Source organism: Leptonychotes weddellii, chromosome 2 (genome assembly GCF_054177405.1).
Source record: "Leptonychotes weddellii isolate Sample4059 chromosome 2, ASM5417740v2, whole genome shotgun sequence".
Taxonomy (NCBI): Eukaryota; Metazoa; Chordata; class Mammalia; order Carnivora; family Phocidae; genus Leptonychotes; species Leptonychotes weddellii.
Window position 1 is genome coordinate 172,949,589 of NC_138370.1, and position 16,891 is coordinate 172,966,479.

Here is a 16,891-nt window from a genome sequence, read left to right on the forward strand (position 1 = left end):
TCAGGACCTGAGCTGAAACCAAGAGTCGGACGCCCAACCAACTGCACCACCCAGGCGCCCCTCTGATGCCTCTTCGGCGTCATTTCTTTCTCCTCCTCCGCATTGAGTTGTAGTCCCTTTACTTGTCTTAGCCTTGGGGAGTATAGGTTCCGGGAAATGGAGGACAGGGAGCGGAGGGAACATTCATTCCCCACAAGGCAATAAGCTGAATTTTCTGGCTTGAGTGACTAATTGACATGACTAGAGACAGAGGGTGACAATGATAACAATAGCAAGTCCTTACGTAGCACTTACTGGCTTCCTTACTTACAAATGCTATTTTAAGTGCTCTATGAACAGTAAATCACACCATCCTATGAGGTATGTAATCTTATCATTCCCATGTTATGGGTATGAGAAATCAAGGTACAGAATGGTTAAGACACTTGCCTAAGGTCACACAGCTAGCAAGTAGTTGAGCAAGAGTGGAACCCAGTCAGCCCAACTCCACTGTCTGAAATGCCTCCCACGGAAAGAGCCGACATGCCAAGAGCATCTATGGGCCAGCCAGCTGGAAATGTAGAGCAGCTGTAGGAAGTCTGGTTTTGATGCCAGAGGTGGACCCAGAGGCAGATTTGGGGGGCCATCTCCCCCATTGGGCTCCTGGCCTGGCTAGGCCTCCCCACCGGGCCACTCCTCTAGGTCTACCTTAGTGGCTAGATCAACATCCTCTCCTTTTCTCCATTTCACTCTCGCCCATGCACCCTTCTTTTTAGCCACCAAATGCCACCCTGGCATCTCCAGGCTCAGTTTGCACTTTCTGCCATTGGAGTTACTCTGGCGCCCAAAGTCCTGCCTCACCATTGTTCTGTTGCCTGCCCATCAGACTTCTGGCTGGCCATCAGCATCCTAGAGCTCACACTTATATACAGCATCCTGAAGAGGGATTTGGTGTAGAGTAAAAAAGCAGATGTGGTTACAGTGGAAGGAGCATCTTCACCAGGTTCATCCCTGCTCCTGCTCCTGAAGCAGGAAAATGCGATAGCCCCATATAAATTATGTATAATTTACATAAGATAGTTTCCAAATTTATTAAGGGAGCAGACGCAAAAGGAAACCCACAGTTAAGGAGTTTTTGCACGCATTCGGTATCTTTCCACTGGCTGAAGTATCATCTTCCCGCATTAATGAGGTCTGAGCAAGAACTGTAGTGCAAGTATACTCCATTCTCAAGACTTCGGGGCATGTATCATCCTGGGTGGGGGTTGGGGGCGGCGGGGGTGGAATTGGCAGTTAGAGCCCAATCTGTTTTTTTTTTTAAGACATATTTTCTTTTTTTTTTTTAAGATTTTATTATTTATTTGAGAGAGAGAATGAGAGACAGAGAGCATGAGAGGGAGGACGGTCAGAGGGAGAAGCAGACCCCCCGCTGAGCAAAGAGCCCGATGCGGGACTCGATCCCGGGACTCCAGGATCATGACCTGAGCCGAAGGCAGTCGCTTAACCAAGTGAGCCACCCAGGCGCCCCGAGCCCAATCTGTTTTGTTAGGAAGTGTTGCCAGACTGAAACTGTCAGGCTGATACTGTAGGTATGGATAAGAGGAGGACACGACGTTTGTACACTATGAGCTCTCCACCCACTGATTTTACTGCCCGTCATTCATCTATCACTTAGCTAATTCTCTATCCACCCGTCTATTTTAATACTTATATCCTATCCTGTTTGCAAAAGCATTTGCAAAAGGTAGCCAGAGATCTGGAGGCAAGAACAACTAAGAGAAGAACTGGTTGGGCCGGCAGCAGGAAATGCCCAAGATGAGCTTCACTAGGACCAGAGGCCGCTGTCCCCTGTAGCTGGTGACGAAGACTGAGCACTGGCTTTGGTTTGGCATCCTGACTCAAACAGTGACCCCCACCAACTTGTTCCTTCATCTTATTTCTTTGTCTTTAAGATCAGAATCACACTTATACCCCTGGGGTGTTAGTAGATGAAGAAGTACTGTGAATAATGTGCTCATTACGTGACGTCTGTCATCGAGGCAGACAGCAACCGTCTCATTCATTCTCTGTTTACTGAGTATTTACTACATGCCAGGCACTGCTCCAGGAACTATGATGGAGAGTAGGATAGCCCTGCCCTCACTGAAGTTTCTTCAAGTACTTATGAGCCTTTTCCTTGATAAAAATGCTTACACCAAGTACAATATCAATATACAGTTTTTCTAAGCCTTGGAAACGAAAGCAAGTAAAAGAAAAGGCGTCAAGACCCAGATGCTCATGTGGGACTTCATCACACACACACACAAATAACAAGAGGTTTTGCTGTTTGTTGTTTGTTTTTCAGGAAATCTATAGCTGTTTACAGAAAAGAAAAAGTAAATAGGACCTGATGTTTCAGCTTCAGGCATAATATCCCAGACATTTCTGAAACCCACAAGGATAGTTTTCACTTCTCCAGAATGTCCCTCCTCCCACTCCCGTCTGTCTTCCTTTTTCCTCCAGTGGAATAATATACACAAATCCTACCTAAGAATATTGTATGAAATACATGCCAGCATAGAAAACACAGCCCCAACCAAGCCTAAAGAGCACAGGATTCATTCATTCATTCATTCATTCATTCATTCGACAAATGTGTATTGAGAAGTACTATTCAACAAGTACCCTGTAAGTGTTAGGGACAAAATGGTACAGAAGGAATGGACACAGGCGTCAGGAAGAGAGACAGTAAACATGTTTGGGGTAGAACCATGACCGCTCTGAAGAAGTGATGAGCAGAGGCAGGTGGTGGGGCTTCTCCTTAGGTGGAGGGAGAGGGAAATATGGCTTCAGGAGATAATTAGCCTTGCACAAGCTACTCTTTTTCTTTTCCTTCTCTCCTTCCTTCTTCTTTCTGCCCATTCTCCCTCCCTTCTCTTTGGAAATCAGTAATAAAAGAGAAATAAATGTCTAAGAGGCAGATATGGTGAGAATAAAATAGAATAAAATTCTCGGGACTTAGAATTTAGCATCTGTTCCCAAGCCCTCATTGGGTGCTTGGGTCTCTCCTAGAAAATCTCCAGCAAGGGACTGTCACTGTTAGATGCAAATACTCCCGTGGATGAGGAGCTCTCTTCTTTCTGGAAAAGCCCTGTACATTGGGGGTTGCTCCAATGTGTTCATTCAGCAAATATTTACAGAACCTCCAATGTGTCCCTGGTTCTGTACCAGGCACCAGGAATACACAGATGAATCAGACCTGCTCACTGCTCTCTGGCTGCTGCCAGGCTTCTTCCTTCTTTTTTTTTTAAGATTTTAATTTATTTGGGAGAGAGAGAGAGCACGATCTGGGGAAGGGTCAGAGGGAGAAGCAGACTCCCTGCCGAGCAGGGAGCCCGATGTGGGGCTCGATCCCAGGCCCCTGGGATCATGACCTGAGCTAAAGGCAGACGCTTTACCGACTGAGCCACCCAGGCGCCCCACCTCCTTGCTTTGTTAAGGCCACCCCCTCTGCCCTGCTTTTCCCCTGTTCCCTCTCCTGTTGTGTAGCTTTTTGTTTGGTCCCTGTGTGTCCATGTTTCTTCACAGAACTGAGCCCCGACTTCAGGTGTGGTCTGGCTCATGCGCCTCTCGGGTCTCCCATGCTAAAGACCGTTCTTGTATTAAAGTGGCTCAGAAGCTCGTTAATGTTTTTGGCAGCTAGGCCCTACTCCTGACGCACAGGAGCTGGTGGCCACAGGTGCCAGGTCTTCATGCCATGTGCTGCAGCTAAGCCTCGACTCCCCCATCACCTCCCTGTGTGGGGCAGTTTTGGACAAATGTTCAGCAACCGACACCTGCCCTTATTAAACTTGGTCTTATTACATTAGTCCCCTTGTTCTAGCTCCTTGAACTTTTGAATCTTGTTTCTGTTACCCAAGAAGACCTCAAAAGCTCTGCATCTCCTATTAAAGTGTGTGTGTGTGTGTGTGTGTGTGTGTGTGTGCGTGCACACACCTGTGTACGGCTCTGAGCAGCCCACCCATAGGATTTGGAACACTCCTCCATGAATACAGTTCATTCAGACCCAAATTTATTCACTCTGCAACTTTATTCAACATCCCCTAATAAAACTTTCATTCTTTGAGAATTTTTTGCCTAGGTGTTAGAAAGAAAGTGGAAGCAAATTAATCCACACTAGGGAGTGAATGATTGATAGTATTCACCCTTTTAACTATCCCTGGGGTGTCTCCTTGTTAACACAGGTGAAAACCTTATTGGTGAAATAGCACACGGTAATATCAGGAGTAAGTGGAGATTTATTTTAAAATATATGATTCAGCTAACTGTGACAAAGAGACCTTTCAATGCAACACCTAACCCTCTCTGTTGAAGCTGCTAGAGAAGGAGGCTGGCTACCCTCAGGATCTAGAAATGTTCAGAGAATCCTCAATGTGCATTCTTCTCATCCCAGTTATCCACCTGTAAACTGCATTGAGCTCAGAAATGCAGTGGTGAAATTGGGTGATGGGCATTAAGTAGGGCACTTGATGTAATGAGCACTGGGTATTATATGCAGCTGATGAATCACTAAATTCTACCCATGAAACTAATACTACACTGCATGTGAACTAACTTGAATTTAAATAAAGTCTTGAAAGAAAAAAAAGAGAAGAAAAGAAGTGGTGACTTCAGAACCCCAAGACCCTCAGATCTTTCTCCAGCTTCAACTCACACCTATCTCCCTTGTTATTGGAGGGAGATGGTGGACTTGGGTTCAAAACTGTTTCTCAAGGCACTTTCTTGTCCAGACCATACACAGGTAGAGTAAAACTTCATGTTTTCCCATGTTGGGGTGAGAGCAAATGGACTAGGCTTTGTGCCTCAGGAGTCTCGGTAGAATTGGGTAGTAGAGCTTTAGCAGACCAGGCCTTTGGGAAAATTCTAATGTGGTAACAGTACCACTTTCTCATGGGATTGTTACAAAGATTAAGCTGCCTAATGGCTGTAAAATGCCTAGCACAGTTCCAGGCTTTTGGTAAGTATCTATACCCATTTATTAGCTAATAAAGCTAATACAGAACACAATGCTTAACACAAAAACCTCCTATGGTAGCCTAAACAGAGAGAGGGGTTATTTTCCTCATATGGTAAGATGTCTGAGTAGTTGCAGGCATTGGTTCAGCGGCTCAAAGATGATGGGGCCAATGTCTCTGAAATGTTTTAGCCATTCCCTCATGGTTGCAAGGGGGCTGCTGTAACTCCAGCAGTTGCATCCTTGTTCAAGCCAAGAAACCACATCTAATCTCTTTCGTTGGGAAAGAGAAAGCTTCCCCCAGAAACTCATGAGAAAGATTTCTTTTTAGGTCTCCAGTGCCAGACTGGATCACATGGCTACTCCCTAGCTACAAATCTAGGAGACAGGATAATCATGACGGACATACCAGCAATGAGCCATGGCCAGGAGGAAGCAGAGGGTTTAGATGCTAAGAGTGATTACCACAGTGATCATTACCAGCTTGAGTTGGTTTCTCCATCCATGTACCCTTCATTTGTAGTGAGTTATTTGGTGGCCTTGTGCCAATTATGAATAGTATTCAATGTGCTCACAGTCCTCTGCTCTAAACCAGGTTTTCTCTTAACCTCCTCACTCATTCCTTCCCTTTCAGTTGGATATTGCTTCCTGACATCCTCATTCCCTAGGAAGTTTTCTGTACTAGTCACGTGGTTGATTATGCATGTAATGAAGAGCTCTGGGATGGTTAATTTCATGTGACAATTTGGCTGGGCTCAGGGAGGCCAGATAGCTGGTAAAACATTATTTCTGGGTACGTCTGTGAGGGTGTCTCTGGAAGAAATTACCATTTGATTAAGATCTACCCTCACCAATGTGGGCAGGCACCACCCAATCCACTGAAGGCCTGAATAGAACAAAAAAGCAAAGGAAGAATGAATTCTCACCCTCTCTTCTTGAGTTGGGATGTCCATCTTTCCTGCCCTTGGAAATGGGAGCTCCTGATTCTCAGATGTTTGAACTCTGGGACTTACACCAGCAGCTCCCAAGTTCTCAGGCCTTCGGACTTGAACTGAATGACACCACCAGCTTTTCTGGTTCTCCAGCCTGCCGATAGCAAATTGTGGGGCTTCTCGGCCTCCATATTCACATTAGCCAATCCCTATAATAAAATAAGGATCTCCTCTTATCTATATCTCTATATATCCTATTAATTCTGGTCTCTGGAGAACCCTGAGTAATACAAACCCCCAAATAGCAATAACACTTCCTGCTCACAAGCCTGCGGATCAGCTGGAGTGGCTCTGGTCCAGGATGCGGGTTCAGCTCTGCTTATGTTTCTCATTCCAGGGCCCTGCCTGGAGGGAGCAGCAGCTACCTGAGAGACGTTCTCATGGCAGAGCAGGAGAGCGCAGGACCAAGCTGTATGAGCACATTTAAAGCTCTGCTTTCATTGCATCTGCTCATGCCCATTGCCAGTCGGAAGGCCAAGTCTGACAGGGAAGATGATCCCCCTGCACAGGGAGTGAAAGAAAAGCTAGTATTTGCTGAGTAAGGATCTAATCTATCATGCCTTCCCCCTTCAAAGGTGGATTAGAGGACTTCCTTGGACACCTGTGGGCCTCAGTACACCTTTTGGGTTCCAGCTTATTAGTCTTTGTTAGCCTTATCTGTTCAGTTCAGTTGTCTATCTTCCCCACTAGACTAGACAGAACTCCCAGAGGACTGGGGGGTTTGTCTTGCTCATCTCTGTGTCCCCACATGCCTGGGGGTGGGGGTGGGAGGGAGCAACACGGGCCAAGTTTCTGGGGGAGGATGGAGATGCGTGTCACCTTCAGAGACTTGAAAGAAGTCAGACTGTGGTAGGGTCTTGTGGGACACTGGTTTGGGCTTGATTTGGGCGGCAGCAGGGAGACCCTGAAGGGATTCATTCTGGCCTGGGGGTATAACGGGAGCAGATTTGGGTTGCAAAAGGATTCCTTGTGCTGTAATGTGTTAGAAAACTGTTGTGGTCTCATCCAGGTGAGGTGGGAAGTGTGATTGCTATGGTCATGGTGGTGAATTATTTAATAGCTTATCAGCAAAATAATAATGACCTAAAGTTACAAAAAAAAAAAAGAACACGAAGGACAAGTTACTTGAACACTATGATCAGACTCTAGTTCTCAACATTACTTCGACTTAATTTTAGCATGCTGTAGATAATAATGTATCAACAGAATATAGGACAGAGATTGGGTCTTCCATGGGCTAAAACATCCTATGTCTTTAAGTCCCCTCTCTGCTGCCAAAGTAGCATCTAGAGGTATGTGCTCTTATTTTGAGGAATTTCTCTGTAATTAAAAAATTTTAAGCTCAACAGATAATTCGTTTAATGAACGTTCCAGTGCCAAGCACTGGAGGACATGGACAAAGACATGCTCACTGGGCTCAGGTAGCTCCTAGTCTTGGGGGTGAACCATGGTGGGGAAAGAAGAGTTAACAGATGAAATAAAAGGAGGAAAATGAAATTCTAGTTTATCACTGGTGGGGATGCAAAATGGTACAGCCATTTAAGAACTCCTTTTGGCAGTTTCTCACAAAACTACACATACTCTTACCATATGACCCAGCAATCGGGCTTCTTGGTATTTATCCAAAGGTACTGAAAACTCATGTCCACACAAAAGCCTGCAGATGTTCATAGCAGCTTTATTCATAATTGCTAAAATGTGGAAACAACCAAGAGGTCCTTTAGTAGGTGAGTAGAAAAAAGAAATGGTCCATTCCAGACAATGGAATATTATTCAGCACTAAAAAGAAACCAACTAGCAAGGCATGAAAAGACATAGAGGAACCCTAAATGCACATTACTAAATGAAGGAAACCAATCTGAAAAGGATACACTGTTATGATTCCAGCTACATGACATTCTGGGAAAGATAAAACTATGGAGACAGTAAAATGCTCAGTGGTGGACAGGGGTGTGTGGGGAGGGAGGGGTGAATAGGTGGAGCACAGTGGGTGTTTAGGACAGTGAAACTACTCTGGGTGATACTATAGGGATGGATACATGTCATTATACATTTGTCCAAACCCATAGAAATGTATTAACTATAGACCTTAGTTAAGCATTTGACAAAATACAGCATCCATTCTTGATAAAAACCCTCAACAAATTAGGGATAGATGGAACATACCTCAACATCATAAAGGCCATATATGGAAGACCCACAACTAATATTATCCTCAATGGGGAAAAACAGAGAGCTTTTCCCCTATGGTCAGGAATAAGACAGGGATGTCCTCTCTCTCTATTACTATTTAACATAGTCCTGGAAATCTTAGCCTCAGCAATCAGATAACAAAAAGAAGTAAAAGGCGTCCAAATTGGCAAGGAAGAAGTCAAACTTTCACTATTTGCAGGTGACATGATACTCTATGTAGAAAACCTGAAAGCCTCCACCAAAAATTGCTAGAACTGATACAGGAATTCAGCAAAGTCGCAGGATATAAAATCTATGTACAGAAATCTGTTGCATTTCTATACACCAATAATGTAGCAGCAGAAGAAGAAATCAAGGAATTGATCCCATTTGCAATTGTACCAAAAACCATATGATACCTAGGAATAAACCTAACCAAAGAGGTGAAAGATCTGTAAAACAATAGAACACTTATGAAAGAAATTGAAGAGGACACAAAGAAATGGAAAATCATTCCATGCTCATGGATAGGAAGAATGAACATTGTTAAAATGTCTATATTACCCAAAACAATCTACACATTTAATGTAATCCATATCAAAATACCACCAGCATTTTTCACAGAGCTAGAACAAATAATCCTAAAGTTTGTATGGAACCACAAAAGACCCCGAGTAGCCAAAGCAATCCTGGAAAAGAAAAACAAAGCTGGAGGCATCACAATTTCAGATTTCAAGCTCTATTACAAAGCTGTCGTCATCAAGACAGTATGGTAGTGGCACAAAAACAGACACATAGATCAATGGAACAGAATAGAGAGCCCAGAAATGGTCAACTATATGGTCGATTAATCTTCAACAAAGCAGGAAAGAATATCCAATGGAAAAAAAAGTCTCTTCAACAAATGGTATTGAGAAAACTGGACAGCAACATGGAGAAGAATGAAACTGGACCACTTTCTTACACCATACACAAAAATAAATTCAAAATCGATGAAAGACCTAAATCTGAGATAGGAAACCATCAAAATCCTAGAGGAGAACACAGGCAGAATCCTTTTTCACCTAGGCCGCAGCAACATCTTACTAGACATGTCGCCTGAGGCAAGAGAAACAAAAGCAAAAACGAACTACTGGGACTTCATCAAGATAAAAAGCTTCTGCACAGCGAAGGAAACAACAAAACTAAAAGGCAGCCTACGGAATGGGAGAAGATACTTGTGAGCCACATATCTGATAAAGGGTTAATATCCAAAGTCTATAAAGAACTTACCAAACTCAACACCCAAAAACCAAATAATCCAGTTAAGAAATGGGCAGAAGACATGAACAGACACTTTTTCCAAGTGACATGTAGATGGCTAACGGACACATGAAAAGATGCTCAACATCACTCATCATCAGGGAAATACAAATCAAAACCATGATGAGATACCACCTCACACTTGTCAGAATGGCTAAAATTAACAACACAGGAAACAACAGGTATTGGCGAGGATATGGAGAAAGGGGAACCCTCTTACACTATTGGTGGGAATGCAAGCTGGTGCAGCCACTCTGGAAAACAGTATGGAGATTCCTCAAAAGGTTAAAAATAGAGCTACCCGATGATCCAGCAGTTGCACTATGAAGTATTTACCCAAAGGATACAAAAATACAGATTTGAAGTGATACATGCACCCCAATGTTTATAGCAGCATTATCAACAATAGCCAAACTATGGAAAGAGCCCAAATGTCCATCGACTGATGAATGGATAAAGAAGATGTGGTGTATATATATATATATATATATATATATATAACTCAGCTATCAAAAAGAATAAAATCTTGCCGTTTGCCATGAGGTGGATAGAACTAGAGTGTATTACGCTAAGCAAAATAAGTGAGTCAGAGAAAGACAAATATGTTATGGTTTCACTCATATGTGGAATTTAAGGAACAAAACAGATGAACATATTGGAGGAGGGAAAAAGAGAGAGGGAAACAAACCATAAGAGCCTCTTAATGATAGAAAACAAACTGAGGGGTGATAAAAGGAGGTGGGTGGGGGAGGGGCTAGATGGGTGATGGGCATTAAGGAGGGCATTTGTTATGACGAGCACTGGGTGTTGTATGTAAGTGATGACATACACTTCAGGAGTAGAATTCAGCTACTCCTAAAACCAATATTCTACTACTCCTGAAACCAATATTATACTGTATGTTCTACTTACAGTGACTTCTACTCCTGAAACCAATATTGCACTGTATGTTAACTAACTAGAACTTGAAAATTAAAAAAAATAATGTATCTATATTGATTCCTCAGTGGTAACACACTAATGCAAGGCATTAATAATAGAAGAAAGGGGAGGGGATTGAGGGGGAATAGAGAACTCTGTACTTTCTGCTCACTTTTTCAAAATGTAAACCTAAAACTGCCCCCAAATGAAGTCTATTTAGAAAAAAAAGGTAATAAAGTGCTTTAAGAGAGATATGGACCAAGTGTAATGACAGCACAGAGAGAAAGCAATAAGTAACTTTCTCTGGCACATCGGGAAACCTTTCCAGAGGAGGTGGGTTTGAACTGAATCTTGGAGGATAAATAGAAATTCGCAGGTAGGGCAAGAAGTAAGGTACACCAGGCGCACCACCTGGGCAAAGAGGTCAATACCAGGATCATTGTCTGTTGTGTTCACTGATATATGTCCCAAGTTCCTAGAGTTCTTCCTGCCATAGGGAAAGTGCTCAATCAATATTTGTGGAACAAATGAATGGTAACACGGTGAAATGGAACTCTTATTCCTAGCTAGGCACTAAGATTATTTAAAAAGCATGATATGTACTTATTTTATAAGCACCTCCATCCTATCCATTCTCAATGGCTAAAAGGATATCAAATGTTTCCGATAGTTTTGGGGGAAAAGCATCTTCTCAATGTTGGTATTAGATGCTGAAGAGGGGATTAGATTGGAGGACATGGAATCTTGTTTACAGTATACATTTATACATGAGTAAAATCACAGCTGAAAAGTCACATTTCAATATTATTTTGTGTCCTCAGCATGGAGCCAACAGTCTCGGGACTGGAGCATGCTCAAGTGGAATTGGCCGCCTTGGCCAAATGAGAAAGCCCGTCTCCAGGAAGGCATCTGAAGCCATGGCTGAGCCTGAGCAGGAGGGAGATGCACCAATCCTGACTGAGCTCAGTCCCCAGGGGCTGCGGGAAATCCTAGATGCAGAACACCACAGGGACCGGCACCAGAGGCAAAGAGGAAGCACTTGGGAATTCAGCCTCTGTCACCAGGGGCTTCTCTCTCTGGGCTTTAGGCAGAGACTGTCTTCTTTCTTCCAGATCTTTTACCACTTGGAATCTCTAGCTCCTAGACGTGGGTGAACAATTGCATAACCTGGTCAGTGATGTAGTATGTATGTATGTATGTATTTTTGTATGTATTTTAGAGAAAGAGAGAGCAGCCCGGGGGAGGGGCAGAGGGGGAAGGAGAGGATCCCATGCAGACTCCGAGCTGAGGGTGGAGCCCAACAGGGGGCTCAATCTCAGGACCCTGAGATCATGACCTGAGCTGAAATCAAGAGTCGGACCATTAGCAGACTGAGCCACCCAGGCGCCCTTCAATGATGTATTTTTTTTTTTTAAAGATTTTATTTATTTATTTGAGAGAGAAAGAATGAGAGACAGAGAGCATGAGAGGGAGGAGGGTCAGAGGGAGAAGCAGACTCCCTGCCGAGCAGGGAGCCCGATGCGGGACTCGATCCCGGGACTCCAGGATCATGACCTGAGCCGAAGGCAGTCGCTCAACCAAATGAGCCACCCAGGCGCCCATCAATGATGTATTTTTAAAAAATCTTTCCCCTTACTGAGTACTATGCACGTATGACCACACACCATGCTCGGGAGTTTACAAAGCTCTCCGCACTGACCAGCCACTAGAACTCTTCCAGGCCCTAGGGTGGAAGGAAAAACAAAACAGAGTCCCTGTCCACAGAGAGTTTATATTCTAGTGAGGAAATGGACAATAAACGGGGAAACCCATATTAAAATTTCGCGTAGCGGAAAGTACTATGAGAAAAGATAATCAGGTAAAGGACACAAGTGACTGACCTGGATGAGGAGCTATTTTCTGCACATGTGAGCAGAGACCCTGGATACAGTGAAGAGAGCACCATGTGGAAATTTGGGAGAAACACTCCAAGCAAAAGGAACAGCATACAAAGTCTCAGAGATCAGAGTTCTTGGCACAGTCTAGAAACACCCAGGAGGCCAGTGTGGCTGGAACATGATGAAGCATGAGGACGTGGGTGGGCCAGGTCGTGTATGACTCACTGACCGGGGTCAGGACTCTATTTTTATTCCAAAGATAATAGGGAAGCCATAAAAGTTCTGAGCAGTGGTATGATATGATCTGACTTATATATGTGCATATACATATTTTAAATATTCCCAAATTTACAAAAAAGTTGCAAATACAGTGCAAGTAATTTTTTCCTGAACCATCTAAAAGTAAATTGCCAGCAGGATGCCCGGGCATTCCTGAATACTTCAGTGTATATTTCTGACAAGCAGAGAGAACAACCACCAGAATTAGGAAGTTCATACCATGCATCTCCACATCCAGTCCTCAGACCACACTCAGGTGTTTTACCCTTTGTCCCAATAATGTCTTTTGCAGCAAAAGGATCCAGTTTAAACATGACATGTTGTCTTTAGATATTGAGTCTTTTTGTCTCCTCCAGTGTGGAATGGTTCTTTAGTCTTCGTTTTTATGACCTTGACCCTTTTGAAAATTACAAACCAATCATTTTGTAGAACGTCTGGATTTGTCTGATATTTTATCCTGAATAGATTGAGGACATCCATCTTTGGTAGAAATATCCCAGAAATGATGCTTTTTTCTTGTTGTTGCTTCCCATGAGGTAGCACAAGAACTCACTGTGTCCCGCAATGGACGACGTTCACTTGGATCACCTGGTTAAGATGGTGTCCACGGGGCCTCTCCACTGTATTATTGTCACTTTTTCCCTCTGTAATTGATCAATGTTTTACGTAAATGTCCTGTTGCTCACCAAACTTCCAATTTATTCAGTTATTTATAGCATTAGGACGTCCCAGTTTCCTATTTTATTCTATGGGCTATAATTCATTACTATCATTTTTTTAATGTTTGAATTACTCTAGATAGGGCCAAATATGGCTTCTGTGTTCTGATGTGTCCCCATCATTGTTTGAACTCTTAATTTCTGAGTACCAAGATAGTCCAGACTTATCCCTTCCACAACCCTGGAACCAGACATTTTTCCCATGGGTCCCTGCTTCCTTTTTGTTGAACATGGTATTTAGAAGCCAAAATTTGGGTGCTTTGTGTGCTTACTGCTTTTGAAGTATCATTACTCTCATGTTCTCTTAGTGATGTGGAATATATATGTGTAACAAACACACATGGATACACCCATATTTTACTATGTTTAAAGTCAACCCTTGAAAAACTGAGTTTGAACTGTGAGGGTCCACTTATGGCAGATTTTTAAAATAAATATAGTATAGTACTTATAAATGTATTTTCCTTATGATTTTCTCAACATTTTCTTTTCTCTAGCTTACTTTATTGTAAGAATAGAGCATATAGTACATATAACATACAGCATATGTGTTAATTGGCTGTTTATGTTGTTGGTAAGGCTTTCAGTCAATGGTAGGCTATTAATAGCTAAGTTTCAGGGGAATCGAAAGTTACACACAGATTTTCAACCAGGCGGGGTGGGGGAAGGTTAGTGCCCCTAACCCCTGTGTTGCTCAAGGGTCAACTATAATTACTTCTTTATCTATGTAGCTATTGAAAACCTTAAGTTCACATTAACACCTCCAATTGCAATCTAACCCACAGGAATCTTCCTATATTTATAATTGATTCTCCAACAGTGAGAAGTTTTTCTCCCTTTAATATGTTTGCTTATCTGATCGGTTCCCTTGTGTGTATATAATCCTCCTCTCCATCACCACCCCCTTCTTACAAGGATGCTTCTTACTCCACTGAGGCTCTGCTACCTTCTTCTCCCTGCATGGATGGCCTCCTTACCCTGCTTGGGTTCTGACATCTCTGCAGGGTTTCCCTCCACACCCTGGACCCAACACTTGGCACTGAGCTGCCCCTTTTGGTGGAGGCTTTTCTCATCCAGCCAAAACTCCAACATTCACACTGGGCAGCCTTCTTACATGGCACTCCCCTCGGGTCCCCATACCCTGCACTGGGCCACCCCTTACTGCATTTTAAGGAATGTGTGGCAACCTTGAGAATGGGCCTCCCAGAACTTCAAGTACACCAGTGTAAGAGACAACAACCCAGCAGCTGTGCTCTGAAATCCATCACTGCGGTAGCTTTAAGGACATTCAACCATCACCGCCATCCATCGCTTCATCTCAAGAAACCTATTAAATGCTAACTTTCCATCCTCCTCTCCCCCAGCCCCTGGCAGTCACCGTTCTACTTTCTCTGTGTGTCTGATTCCTCTAGGTATCTCATCAACAAGGTTCACCGTGTTGTAGCAAGTGTCAGAATGCCCCTCCTTTTTAAGCCTGAATAATATTCCATTGTATGGATGGACCACATTTTGTTTATCCATTCATATGTTTATGGACATTTGGTTTGCCTCCATCTTTTGGGTATTATGAGTAATGCTGCTATGAACATGGTTATGCACGTATGTTTGAATCCCCTCTTTCGATTATTTTAGGTATTTACCCCAAAATGAAATTGCTGGACCAGATGGTAAGCCTATGTTGAACTTTGTGAGGAACCACCAGACTGTTTTCCATAGCACCACTTTGCATTCCTAACAATGCACAAGGGTTCCAATTACCCTACATCCTCTCCAACACTTCTTATTTTCAGCTTCTTTCTTTTTTTTCTTTTTTGTAATAGCCATACTAAATGGATTTCCTCTTTGTATGTTATATGCTTTACCTATTTATAATGCTTATTTTTTTCTTTCACTGGAACTCAGGTTTTTGAGGACAAGGATCTTTGTTTCATTCACTACTGTATCCCAAGTGCCTAGAAATAAAATGTCAGCATGCAGGCAATGCTCAGTAAATATTACTAGGATGCTAAGGGTCAGAGTCAGGTGCCTGTCCAAGGGCACGTAACCAGTAAGAGCTGGAGCCTGGACTCCAGCGCATGTTCCTTCTGCTGAGGTCTGTAGAGTGCAGAGGGTGTCCCACCATTTAGACTCACGTCCATCCCCTGCAGCATCACACTGCCTTGAGGATTGAGTGGTCTGCTACCCCCACATGGCCGCAAAGCCTGGGGAATGGGGTAGACCAACCTTCTTTGTACCTGTGCCCCCTAGAAATGTGTGTGCCATACTGAGCAACTGAAAACCAGAAATGTGGCTCAGACTTGTCCAGGGGCAGCTCAGGTCCCTCCTTTTGGAAGGTTGTACCTATTTTCATAGTCTGTAGCTCTGCCTTTTTCAAGGGCTACAATGAAATCTGAGCAGAAAACAAAAAGCACCCATTTCTTTGGTCCTCCCTGAAATCATTACATCATTACTAATTTTCCACAAGTTACTATTTGATGTTGGAGCCCAAAGGACCCCATTCCCAGAACCTGCCTGGTTTTTTTGCACCTCTCTGTTCTTGCACATGCTGATCCTTCTGCTTGGAATGCTTTCCTAAGACTGATAAATCCCTCCATTTCAAAGGGGTTTGACTCTGTGAAACTTTCTTTGATCCCTAAACTTGACCCTAGATTTAGTTATTCAGTTTTCTCTCTGCTACTATTTTCATACTTAGCTGGTTTTAAAAATTTATTTGATATATTCTTCACTTCTCCTACTAGGTTGTGAACTCCAACTCTCCTTCACCCACTCATCAAGTATTTATTGAGGCTCTGTACTAGGTACTAGGGAAAGAAACTGGAGAACGATATATAGCTCACTCCAGAACTTACCCCAACCCACGCATCTCACACCCCCACACATACCCCACACACATCATCACACCGTACTATACACACACCCCACAAAAATAATATACACACCACACCCCCCACCCCCACTCCCCCACACCCCCACGCAGCACACGCACAACATACATATCACACCCCCCCACCCATATACCACACACACCATACACACCATACTGTATACCCACCCCACACGTAACACACACACCAGACACACCACACACACACACACACCACTCCCCCACCCCCGCACACCCCCCACCCCACCCCACCCCCACACAACACACACACATCAGCTGTCTGACACTGTGAGGTCCCTGCCAATCCAGCCAGGCCCAGGCAAGCGTTTGTGCAGTGGTTTACTCCCATTCTGTCACTCGTCCTGCTCGGCCTCACGATTCCTCTGCTCTCAGAAACAGCAAGGGCGGCGGGAGGGGGCGTCTATTCGATTTCCGAAAAGAGGAGATGGAAGATAATTCCGCACCCAGCTTGACCGATATGGACAGGCAGCGTTTCAGTGCTGACGGCTCTGGGGAAGGCGTTCCCCCCATCTCCCGCCACCGCAGCCCTGTCAACCGTGGCCCCTCGGTGTCCCGCGCGGCGGCGCAGGGACCAACCCCGCCAGCCCCCTTCGGAGCCGGACTGCCACGCACACTTTGAAGGGCGGCGGGGCCCGGGTGAAGGGCGTGCTGAGCCCCGGCATCAAGAGGCAGCGCCGCCCCGAGCCCCCGCAGGGCAGACAAAGGGCGCTCGGCCTCCTCCCGGAGCGGGGCGCGACAAAGGCGGAGACTGG